A 13,727-nucleotide genomic window follows, 5' to 3' on the forward strand; every position below is an offset into this window, starting at 1 on the left:
TCTCTTGCTCTGGCTCTTGCTCTCTTGCTCTCTGGCTCCTAAAGATGTAAGCAATAAAGCTCTTGCTCTGGCTCTTGCACTCTAGCGCTCTTGCGCTCTGGCTCCTAAAGATGTAAGCAATAGAGCTCTTGCTCTCTTGCTCTCTGGCTCCTGAAGATGTAAGCAATAAAGCTTTGCCGCAGAAGATTCCGGTTTGTTGCGTTCTTCCTGGCCGGTCGCGAGAACGCGTGTAAGATTTCTGGACAGGGTCTTATTATATAGCACTGGTTGTCCTATAACTTACTAAGTAGATCAGCCTGGTGATAACACATTTTAAAATGCACACCACACACACACACACACACAGGAAATGGAGTATTGTCTAGTGGTCAAGGAACAAACTCTGGTGCCAGTAATAAAATTCTGCTCTGTTAACTAGCAGCTGTTTGGTTAATCTCTCTGTGTTTTGATTAATTATAGTACCTGCTAGGCTCGGTTATTGTGGGGATGGAATGAAACCTGGCACATGACAGGTGTTTAGGTAGCAGTTATCACTGCAGCCAGCATTCCTGAATTTCCAATGTGAGGTGCGTTTAGCCTCAGCTTTCCTTGTCGAACAGAGAAAGCTGATGTAAGGACTGCTACAAATGGCTAACACTTCCTTCTGATAAACAGCCAGCTCCACCCTTTCCTCTCAGGGCCGCTGGAGTGACTCACTCTTCCCACAGTCTCTCCTTTCTCCCAGACACCTGTCCTGAGGGAGTTACTGAGGAAGTTAGTAGCCCTGGTTTGCCACCCTAATCAAGATTAGGGCGTGGTCGCTGCTGAAAGTCCCTTTAGGTTTGTCTGCCTGATACAATGTTGCTGACTGAGGCTGTGCCTGGGGCCACAGTCAGGGTGCTTTGTATGTAAGCCCTCGGGTGGCCTCTGGTTTGAGCCATAGCTGTGGTAGGCCTTTTGCTGGTCTTGACAAGGCCTGTCTCCTCATCTTCTCAGCAGCTGACAGGATTGTGGGGAGAAGACACAAGACTGGTTGTTCTGAAGGTGGTCCCCAGCTTCCTGTTCCTCCTGAGGTTTGTGACACAGCCTTATTATATATACCAATTAAGATGGTCTCTGGAGGGACTGACTCCTGACCAGAGAGAGGCAAAAAACAAAACAAACAAACAAACAAAAAAACCACCCTCTTCCTCCCTGAAGAGAGTTTTCTCCTCTCTTCCTTCTGGAAGCCCACCCACCCTCATGAAGGCACCAATCTAGGTTTTAGGCTGTGTTCTCAGAGGAACACAATCCAAGATCTACCGTCTCCTCTGCTTCTTTCTCGTTGTTTCCTTAGGATGGTCTCTGTGACGAGGGTTGCTGTCTTCAAGGAAAGACGGAATTAAAAAAAAAAAAAAAGCAAACAGAGCCAAATCCCACCACCTCAGAGCTGGGGCCTAATGTACACTGGCACCTGGGATGCGTTAGAGACTCTTGTTTGTCATTGCACGAGCTTGTGAGGCTCCATAGTATCAGCCCTACTTAAAATGTTTATGTATTTTTTATGTGCATGGGTGTTTTGTCTATACATCTGTCTGTGCACCACATGCGTGCAGTGCCCACAGAGACCAGAGAGAGCACTGGATTCCCAGAGACAGACAGTTAGCGAATTGAATTGGCGAATTGTATGTGCTTCGAATTGAACCCAGGCTCTCTGGAAGAGCAGCTAGAGCTCTTTATGCTGAGCCATCTCTCTAACCTACATGAACATCATTTCTAGAAGCTGGACAAGGCGTTGTACATCTGTCTCTGCAGTGCTTGGCAGGTGGGGAAGACAGAATTGTGGGAAGCCACATGTGCCGTTGCTGAGTGGCACTGACTACTGCTGGCCACCACACATAAGATTGGACAAACAACCAATGTGTACATATGCAGTAAAGTTTTTTGCAAAGACACTGCCTGGCCCAGGCATGATAATGAGGTTCTGTAAGGTACTGGGAGTATAACCAATCAGATGTGAGACATGCAAATGAGGTATGATAATGAGGTTCTGTAAGGTACTGAGAGTATAACCAATCAGATGTGAGACATGCAAATGAGGTATGATAATGAGGTTCTGTAAGGTACTGAGAGAGAGTAGCCAATCAGATGAGGAACATGCAAATGAGGCTTAGTGCATAACCAATCCGGGTGTGAGACACGCCCCTCCTAGGCCTATAAAAGCAGCACTAGTTCTGGGCTCAAAGTCTTTTCGCCTCTACAATCAAGCTCTCCCAATAAACGTGTGCAGAAGGATCCTGTTGCAGCGTCATTCTTCCTGGCCAGTCGAGTGCGTGCAAGAAGTGGTGCCGAAAACCCGGGACAAGAAACATCTTCAGGCACGAGCGAAGACCCCCTGCTACAGGGAGGATTCAGAACTGCATCACGGGGAAGGAGCAGTTAATAAAGGTTCCCGCAAAACAGACTGCTGAGAAGGATCCAGCGTGGATTCAGAACTCTTCAGCTGGGGAACGGTGGTAATGAAGTGTTCCTGCAAAACAGACTGCTGAGAAGGATCCGGAGTGGATTCAGAACTCTTCAGCTGAGGAACGGCGGTACCGGTAAGTAGAAAGAAATTAATGTGAGAGGCATGCTCTCCTACGAAATAGATCTGATAATTGTTGCTGGGGTTGCTATCTTTCTTGCCTTGATCTTATATCATGGCTTTGTCAACTCCCAAAATGTAAAGATACAAAAAATAGTATAAAAAATAGTAAAAAGCAGAAAATTAAGTCAATTTACCCTCCTCTCGAGGACTCTGAGTCATTAGAATTGTCTAGCTCAGAGGATTCCGAATTATCAACAGGAGAGGAGGAAGATTTGAAGGAGGCTGCTGCGGAGTATGAGGCAGAAAGATCTGGTCCAATAGGGAGGAGTTTCAGTGCTCCCCCACCTACTCCGCCTTATGCAGATAAGAAAGCAATTGGCAATGGTCACTCTTTTTGCACTCCTAAAGGGTTGCAAAAAATATGTCAGGCTTTTCCTGTTTTTCAGGATCATGCTCAACAGCGATATTATGAGCCAATATCGCATAAACAAGTAAAAGAGCTAGCAGAGTCAGTAAGGACCTATGGAGTTAATGCCTCATTTACTCAGTCCCAAATTGATAGATTGGCTCACAATGCCATGACTCCTTTTGACTGGATGAGTGTGGTAAAGGCATGTCTTACGATGGGACAGTATCTAGATTGGAAGTCTATATGGCATGATCTGTGTTTGAGTCAGGCCCGTACTAATGCTACTGCAGGGCAACAAGCATGGAGCTTTGAAATGCTTACAGGTCAGGGTATATGGACAAACAATCAATTAGAATACCCAGTGCAGGTCTATGATCAAATTAATCAGGCAGCAGTGAAAGCTTGGAAAGCATTGCCTAATAGAGGAGAGGTATCTGGTAACTTGACAAAAATTATTCAGGGAACTAATGAGCCATTCTCTGAATTTGTGGCTCGCATGATGGAAGCGGCAGGACGTATATTTGGTGATGCTGAGGCCGCAATGCCATTAATTGAACAATTAGTTTATGAGCAATGTACCAAAGAATGTAGAAATGCTATCACATCATGGAAAGGGAAAGGGCTACAAGCATGGATGAAAGCCTGTAGAGAAATAGGAGGACCTCTTTCAAATGCAGGGCTGGCTGCCGCAGTTTTGATGGCGCAAGCAAAAGAAATAACCTGCTATAATTGTGGACAAACAGGTCATATGCAAAAGCAGTGTACAAAGGGTAGAAAGAATAGATTTGAAAAGATAGAACCAGGTACTTGCCCAAAATGTGGGAAAGGAAGACATTGGGCAAATGAATGTAGATCAGTCAGAGATATAAAAGGAAGGCCAATACCTCAGTTTAAAGTGCAACAGCCAAAAAACGGGGTGAGGGGCCCCCGTCCCCAGGGCCCCCAAATGTATGGGGCATTTCAGACCACAGTGTCCATGAGGCCACCCAGAGACTGAGGAGAGCCACTCCGGGTTCAGCAGGATTGGACATCTGTGCCACCTCCAGAGTAATTCTTACACCTCAAATGGGGTGCCAACCTATTTCATCAGACTTTAGAGGTCCCTTACCAAAGGATACAGTGGGCCTACTGTTGGGTAGGTCCTCTTCTGCTTTGAAAGGATTGATGATACATCCCGGAGTTATAGACTCAGATTATGAGGGACAAGTTAAGATTATGTGTTTTGCACCCCGAGGTATTGTAGCCATTTCTCCTGGAGATCGCATTGCTCAATTACTGATTCTTCCTAGTTTGCATAACATGTTCCCTAGTAGCCAGGATTCCCGAGGGGATAAGGGACTCGGTTCTACAGGAACTAATGTGGCCTACATATCTTTAGATTTGGATAATCGTCCCACTTTACAATTACAAATAGAAGGAAAAACCTTTCAAGGTATAATGGATACAGGAGCAGATAAAAGCATTATATCCAGTAATTGGTGGCCCGCTTCTTGGCCTGTTAATCAATCGTCACATAGCTTACAAGGATTAGGATATGAGGCTACCCCAACTATAAGTGCAAAATCCTTACAATGGAAAGATAAAGAAGGAAGAACAGGGCTTTTCCAACCTTATGTACTCCCTTTACCTGTAAACTTATGGGGAAGAGATGTGTTGTCAGCCATGAACTTTATATTGACTAATGATTACTCTCAGAAAAGCAAGGAAATGATGAAAGGAATGGGATATATACCTGGACTAGGTCTTGGAAAAAACTTACAAGGTAGAATTTCACCAGTTAAAGCCACAGAAAAAGTAGATAAGAAAGGGCTGAGTTTTTTCTAGGGGCCACTGAGGAGCCTTTGCCCATTCCATGGCGTACGGAGGACATGGTGTGGGTGCCTCAGTGGCCTTTACCCTCTGAGAAGTTAAAAGCAGCTAAAGAATTAGTACAAAAACAATTAGACCTGGGACATGTGGAACCCACTCAATCACCCTGGGACACCCCTATTTTCGTTGTAAAGAAGAAGTCAGGTAAATGGAGATTGTTACATGACCTAAGAGCCATTAACGCACAAATGCAAGTTATGGGTCCTGTACAAAGAGGACTCCCCCTACTCTCAGCTCTACCTAAGGATTGGAGAATTATAGTAGTAGATATTAAGGATTGTTTCTTTTCCATTCCATCAAATAAGAAAGATAAACCTAGATTTGCATTTACCTTGCCTTCTATTAATCATATGGAGCCTGATAAAAGGTACCAATGGCGGGTATTACCCCAAGGAATGGCAAATAGCCCTACAATATGTCAGTTATATGTAGGAAAAGCTTTGCAACCGGTTAGGGATGGTTTCCCCTCCTTAAAAATTTGTCATTATATGGACGATATGGTGATTTGTGGACCTGAAGAAGAAAGTATACAGCAAGCTTATGGCTTGCTTAATGAAACTTTAAAAAATAATGGCTTGATTATTGCACCAGAAAAAGTACAGCAGTCTAATGTTAGTCATTTTTTAGGAGCCACTATTACTTTACGATGTGTCACCCCACAAAAGATTAGTATAAGAAAAGATCATCTAAAGACATTAAATGATTTTCAAAAATTATTAGGAGATATAAATTGGATTAGACCTTATTTAAGGATCCCTACTTCGGAATTAAAACCTTTATTTCAAATTTTAGAAGGAGAATCACATATTACCTCATTGAGACAGTTAACACCTGAGGCTTCTGATGTTCTTAAAAGGTGGAAAGAGGGGCTGGTGAGATGGCTCAGTGGGTAAGAGCACCCGACTGCTCTTCCAAAGGTCAGGAGTTCAAATCCCAGCAACCACATGGTGGCTCACAACCATCCGTAACAAGATCTGACTCCCTCTTCTGGAGTGTCTGAAGACAGCTACAGTGTACTTACATATAATAAATAAATAAATCTTTAAAAAAAAAAAAGGTGGAAAGAGCTATCCAAAATGCACAGTTAAACCGTATAAATGAGCAAGAACCTTTGTACCTATGCATATTAAGAACCATAAATTTGCCAACTGCTGTGTTATGGCAAGATGGTCCTTTAGTATGGATACATCCACATATATCCCCTAATAAGACTATAGAGCATTATCCCACCATGGTAGCAAACATGGCACACAAAGGGATAAAAACTTCAATTACTCACTTTGGAAAAATGCCTGATAGCATAATTGTCCCTTATACTGTCGCACAAATGCAAATACTGTGTGCTACTATAGATGAATGGGCCATTCTTAGATGCAGTTTTTCTGGTTTAATTGATAATCATTATCCTAAACATCCGTTATTACATTTTATGTTATTACATCCAGTAATATTTCCAAAGGTAACGGCTAATACCCCTATAAAGGGAGCCATTGATATTTATACAGATGGATCAAAAACAGGAATTGGAAGTTATGTAATCAATGAAAAGGCTGTAAGGTTGCAATTTACACCAGGAGCCCCTCAATTGGTAGAATGTTTGGTGGTTTTAGAAGTTTTTAAAAGATTTCCTATGCCCATAAATATTATCTCTGATTCTGTTTATGTAGTTAATGCGGTTCTAGCATTAGAGACTGCCGGAAATTTTAAGCAGTCTAGTCCAGTATCTGAAATTTTGAGGAAAATACAAAATTGTATTTTGATGCGTGAGCATCCCTTTTATATTCAACATATTAGAGCATATACATCATTACCTGGACCTATGGTTAAGGGAAATGCAATTGCTGACTCAGCCACCAGAGACATGATTTTCCTATCACAAAGTTCTATAGAAAGTGCTAAGAATTTTCATCAGCTTTATCATGTCCCTGCTTCTACATTACGACAAAAATTTGAGCTCACACGAACAGAAGCCCGAGATATTGTCCTACAGTGTGGTAAATGTGTAGAATTTATTAATGCACCTTCCGTGGGTGTTAATCCTCGCGGATTGCGACCCCTAGATGTTTGGCAAATGGACGTCACGCATATCCCATCTTTTGGGAAATTACAATATGTACATGTATCCATCGATACCAGTTCTGGTGTCCTACATGCCTCTCCCTTGACAGGGGAAAAAGCAGTTCATGTCATATCTCACTGCTTAGAGGCTTGGGCTGCATGGGGCAAGCCCCTAGTGTTAAAGACAGATAATGGTCCTGCATATACTTCTTCTAAATTTAGCCAATTTTGCAAACAAATGCAAGTAAAACATATTACTGGATTGCCCTATAATCCACAGGGCCAAGGCATCATTGAGAGAGCCCACCGCACTCTGAAACAATATTTGCAAAAACAGAAAGGGGAAATAGAGGCTATGACGCCAAAAATGGCTCTATCCCTTGCAATATTTACTCTTAATTTTCTAAAATTAGATGATGCTGGAAGATCACCAGCTGAAAGGCATGGACAATGGCCTCAATCGCCCAATGAAATGGTCAAATGGAAAAATGTCCTTGATAATAAATGGTATGGCCCGGATCCTATCTTAATCAGGTCCCGGGGAGCTATTTGTGTTTTTCCAGAGGGTGAAGAAAATTCACTTTGGGTCCCGACGCGACTGACAAGGACCCTGAAAGAGCAAGATGAACCCCAAGATGATTCTCCTGCTCCTGATGATTGAAACCAGGATAAGTATACCTTTATGGGCCATAGTAAGATCATGGCCAGTACCTTTACCGGTACATTCCAATTCTTCTACCTAGCCTTTGTTTTTTGCAAAGGAATGTTTTTTGGATGTGCCTTATGCACGACAAACTCCTCAAGTGCCACGGGTGTATAAGAGTACTAGTTTTCATTTAAATTATACATTATGCTTTGTGCATAATGTGGATAAACCTTTTACACCCTCTATATTTTTTAAGAAAAAGATTATCTCTAATTGGGCAGATCAAATTAATACTGCTGACACTATAAGTCAGATAGCAGAAAAAACGTCTGAGGCATTGCTTACCCTGCAAAGGGTGGATTCTCTTATCACCTCAGGGTTAATGTTAGTGAATCAGAGAGTGGATATTTTACAACATGACATGGAACAGTTGATGGATGTCATACAAATGAGTTGTGTGGCATCCACTTTGCATGTGTGCATTACTCCCAATAGGTACATTAATAATTCTTTTATTAAAAGTACAGACCTATCGAATTACCTGAAGGGGAACTGGTCGCAGGAGCTGGAAAGGTTGCAGACGAGGCTGCAGATGCAGATCCTGAACCTTAATGGGACCAGAGTGGAACCAGTGACCCTTGGAGACTTTACCTCTTGGCTTACCTCTGCTTTTTCTTACTTTAAGGAATGGGTGGGAGTGATTTTGTTTGGTGCTGCCATATGCTGTGGACTGGTGTTCATGCTCTGATTGGTATGCAAATTCAGAACTCAACAAAAACGTGACAAGGTGATTATAACTCAGGCACTTTTAGCTATTGAAAACGGCTCCTCCCCTGAAATTTGGTTATCTATGCTCAAGAATTAGTCAGCATGAGATTAGATGAGAGAGACTCAACGATCATTGATCAGCCCTTGCTCATCAATAGGGTGATCATGATTTCCCCACTAATTCATTTTTTGGCTGGCCTCTTTTGCAGAGTTCGCCCTAGGTCATTTAGCAGTTATTGTCACACAGCACTGCGGTATCCAGAGACGGGCAACTTTCCTCGTGCACAGCCCAACCTAAGACATGGGGCCCGGTGGCGATAGGGTTACCCTATGACGGGTAAGGCTGTGACATTAGAGGAACGACCTAAAACAGGAGCCACGGCGGATGGGCATAATTGCACAGGCCTAGTCCAGCCTCATTTTATTAAAACAAACAGGGGGAGATGTGGGAAGCCACATGTGCCGTTGCTGAGTGGCACTGACTACTGCTGGCCACCACACATAAGATTGGACAAACAACCAATGTGTACATATGCAGTAAAGTTTTTTGCAAAGACACTGCCTGGCCCAGGCATGATAATGAGGTTCTGTAAGGTACTGGGAGTATAACCAATCAGATGTGAGACATGCAAATGAGGTATGATAATGAGGTTCTGTAAGGTACTGAGAGTATAACCAATCAGATGTGAGACATGCAAATGAGGTATGATAATGAGGTTCTGTAAGGTACTGAGAGAGAGTAGCCAATCAGATGAGGAACATGCAAATGAGGCTTAGTGCATAACCAATCCGGGTGTGAGACACGCCCCTCCTAGGCCTATAAAAGCAGCACTAGTTCTGGGCTCGAAGTCTTTTCGCCTCTACAATCAAGCTCTCCCAATAAACGTGTGCAGAAGGATCCTGTTGCAGCGTCATTCTTCCTGGCCAGTCGAGTGCGCGCAAGACAGAATCACCGTGAGTGTGTCAGCTTGAGCCACACAGTGAATTCCAGGCCAGCCTGGTCTTCATACTAAGCTCTTGTCAGAGAGTGGGCTGAATGAGGAGAGTGGACATGGGGTTAAGTAATCAAGTCAAATCCATATATAGACAGACAGATGACAGTTTGGAACCCAGATTTGTTTTCTGTGTTTTGGGGGTGAATTTTAATCAGGAAACCTGAAGAGGTACCATTCTTTTTTTTTGTATAATTTTTTCTTTTTTTAAAATATTTTTATTATTATGTATTTTTCTCAATTACATTTAGAATGCTATCCCAAAAGTCCCCCATACCCTCCCCCCCACTTCCCTACCCACCCATTCCCATTTATTGGCCCTGGCATTCCCCTGTACTGGGGCATATAAAGTTTGCAAGTCCAATGGGCCTCTCTTTCCAGTGATGGCCGACTAGGCCATCTTTTGATACATATGCAGCTAGAGTCAAGAGCTCCAGGGTACTGGTTAGTTCATAACGTTGTTGCACCTACAGGGTTGCAGATCTCTTTAGCTCCTTGGTTACATTCTCTAGCTCCTCCATTGGGGGCCCTGTGATCCATCCACTGTGAGCATCTACTTATGTGTTTGCTAGGACCCGGCCTAGTCTCACAAGAGACAGCTATATCAGGGTCCTTTCAGCAAAATCTTGCTAGTGTATGCAATGGTGTCATCGTTTGGAGGCTAATTATGGGATGGATCTCTGGATATGGCAGTCTCTAGATGGTCCATCCTTTTGTCTCAGCTCTAAACTTTGTCTCTGTAACTCTTCCATGGGTGATTGTTTCCAATTCTAAGAAGGGGCAAAGAGTCCACACTTTGGTCTTCGTTCTTCTTCAGTTTCATGTGTTTTGCAAATTGAATCTTATATCTCAGGTATACTAAGTTTCTGGGCTAATATCCACTTATCAGTGAGTACATATCATTTGAGTTCTTTTGTGATTGTGTTACCTCACTCAGGATGATGCCCTCCAGGTCCATCCATTTGCCTAGGAATTTCATAAATTCATTCTTTTTAATAGCTGAGTAGTATTCCATTGTGTAAATGTACCACATTTTTTGTATCCATTCCTCTGTTGAGGGGCATCTGGGTTCTTTCCAGCTTCTGGCTATTATAAATAAGGCTGCTATGAACATAGTGGAGCATGTGTCCTTCTTACTGGTTGGGACATCTTCTGGATATATGCCCAGGAGAGGTATTGCGGGATCCTCCGGTAGTACTATGTCCAATTTTCTGAGGAACTGCCAGACTGATTTCCAGAGTGGTTGTACAAGCTTGCAATCCCACCAACAATGGAGGAGTGTTCCTCTTTCTTCACATCCTCACCAGCATCTGCTGTCACCTGAATTTTTGATCTTAGCCATTCTGACTGGTGTGAAATGGAATCTCAGGGTTGTTTTGCTTTGCATTTTTCTGATGATTAAGGATGCTGAGCATTTTTTCAGGTGCTTCTCAGCCATTCAGTATTCCTCAGGTGAGAATTCTTTGATTACCTCTGAGCCCCATTTTTTAATGGGGTTATTTGATTTTCTGGAGTCCACCTTCTTGAGTTCTTTATATATATTGGATATTAGTCCCCTATCTGATTTAGGATAGGTAAAGATCCTTTCCCAATCTGTTCGTGGCCTTTTTGTCTTATTAACGGTATCTTTTGCCTTGCAGAAGCTTTGCAGTTTCATGAGGTCCCATTTGTCAATTCTCGATCTTACAGCAAAAGCCATTGCTGTTCTATTCAGGAATTTTTCTCCTGTGCCCATATCTTCGAGGCTTTTCCCCACTTTCTCCTCTATAAGTTTCAGTGTCTCTGGTTTTATCTGAAGTTCCTTGATCCACTTAGATTTGACCTTAGTACAAGGAGATAGGAATTGATCGATTCGCATTCTTCTGCATGTTAACAACCAGTTGTGCCAGCACCATTTGTTGAAAATGCTGTCTTTCTTCCACTTGATGGTTTTAGCTCCCTTGTCGAAGATCAAGTGACCATAGGTGTGTGGGTTCATTTCTGAGTCTTCAATTCTATTCCATTGGTCTACTTGTCTGTCATTATACCAGTACCATGCAGTTTTTATCACAATTGCTCTGTAGTAAAGCTTTAGGTCAGGCATTGTGATTCCACCAGAGGTTCTTTTATCCTTGAGAAGAGTTTTTGCTATCCTAGGTTTTTTGTTATTCCAGATGAATTTGCAGATTGCTCTTTCTAATTCGTTGAAGAATTGAGTTGGAATTTTGATGGGGATTGCATTGAATCTGTAGATTGCTTTTGGCAAGATAGCCATTTTTACAATGTTGATCCTGCCAATCCATGAGCATGGGAGATCTTGCCATCTTCTGAGATCTTCTTTAATTTCTTTCTTCAGAGACATGATGTTCTTATCATACAGATCTTTCGCTTCCTTAGTTAGAGTTACGCCAAGATATTTTATATTATTTGTGACTATTGAGAAGGGTGTTGTTTCCCTAATTTCTTTCTCAGCCTGTTTATTCTTTGTGTAGAGAAAGGCCATTGACTTGTTTGAGTTTATTTTATATCCAGCTACTTCACCGAAGCTGCTTATCAGGTTTAGGAGTTCTCTGGTGGAATTTTTAGGGTCACTTATATATACTATCATATCATCTGTAAAGAGTGATATTTTGACTTCATCTTTTCCAATTTGTATCCCCTTGATCTCCTTTTGTTGTCGAATTGCTCTGGCAAGGACTTCAAGTACTATGTTGAAGAGGTAGGGAGAAAGTGGGCAGTCTTCTCTAGTCCCTGATTTTAGTGGGATTGCTTCCAGCTTCTCACCATTTACTTTGATGTTGGCTACTGGTTTGCTGTAGATTGCTTTTATCATGTTTAGGTATGGGCCTTGAATTCCTGATCTTTCCAAGACTTTTATCATGAATGGGTGTTGGATCTTGTCAAATGCTTTCTCTGCATATAACGAGATGATCATGTTGTATTTGTCTTTGAGTTTGTTTATATAATGGATTACATTGATGGATTTCCGTATATTAAACCATCCCTGCATCCCTGGAATAAAACCTACTTGGTCAGGATGGATGAATGCTTTAATGTATTTTTGCATCGATATTCATAAGGGAAATTGGTCTGAAGGTCTCTATCTTTGTTGGACTTTTCTGTGGTTTAGGTATCAGAGTAATTGTGGCTTCATAGAATGAGTTGGGTAGAGTACCTTCTACTTCTATTTTGTGGAATAGTTTGTGCAGAACTGGAATTAGATCTTCTTTGAAGGTCTGATAGAACTCTGCACTAAACCCATCTGGTCCTGGGCTTTTTTTGGCTGGGAGACTATTAATGACTGCTTCTATTTCTTTAGGGGATATGGGACTGTTTAGATGGTTAACTTGATCCTGATTCAACTTTGGTACCTGGTATCTGTCTAGAAATTTGCCCATTTCGTCCAAGTTTTCCAGTTTTGTTGAGTATAACCTTTTGTAGAAGGATCTGATGGTGTTTTGGATTTCTTCAGGATCTGTTGTTATGTCTCCCTTTTCATTTCTGATTTTGTTAATTAGGATGCTGTCCCTGTGCCCTCTAGTGAGTCTAGCTAAGGGTTTATCTATCTTGTTGATTTTCTCAAAGAACCAACTCCTCGTTTGGTTAATTCTTTGAATAGTTCTTCTTGTTTCCACTTGGTTGATTTCGCCCTTGAGTTTGATTATTTCCTGCCATCTACTCCTCTTGGGTGAATTTTCTTCCTTTTTTTCAAGAGCATTTAGATGTGTTTTCAAGCTGCTAGTGTGTGCTCTCTCTAGTTTCTTTTTGGAGGCACTCAGAGCTATGAATTTCCCTCTTAGAAATGCTTTCATTGTGTCCCATAGGATTGGGTATGCTGTGGCTTCATTTTCATTAAACTCTAAAAAGTCCTTAATTTCTTTCTTTATTCCTTCCTTGACCAAGGTATCATTGAGAAGAGTGTTGTTCAGTTTCCACGTGAATGTTGGCTTTCCATTATTTATGTTGTTATTGAAGATCAGCCTTAGTCCATGGTGGTCTGATAGGATGCATGGGACAATTTCAATATTTTTGTATCTGTTGAGGCCTGTTTTGTGACCAATTATATGGTCAATTTTGGAGAAGGTCCTGTGAGGTGCTGAGAAGAAGGTATATCCTTTTTTTTTATAGGATAAAATGTTCTGTAGATATCTGCTAGATCCATTTGTTTCATAACTTCTGTTAGTTTCACTGTGTCTCTGTTTAGTTTCTGTTTCCACGATCTGTCCATTGATGAAAGTGGTGTGTTAAAGTCTCCCACTATTATTGTGTGAGGTGCAATTTGTGCTTTGACTTTACTAAAGTGTCTTTAATGAATGTGGCTGCCCTTGCATTTGGAGCATAGATATTCAGAATTGAGAGTTCCCCTTGGAGGATTTTACCTGTGATGAGTATGAAGTGTCCCTCCTTGTGTTTTTTGATAACTTTGGGTTGGAAGTCGATTTTATTCGATATTAGAATGGC

This window comes from Mus musculus, chromosome 14 (assembly GCF_000001635.26).
Source record: "Mus musculus strain C57BL/6J chromosome 14, GRCm38.p6 C57BL/6J".
Lineage (NCBI taxonomy): Eukaryota > Metazoa > Chordata > Mammalia > Rodentia > Muridae > Mus > Mus musculus.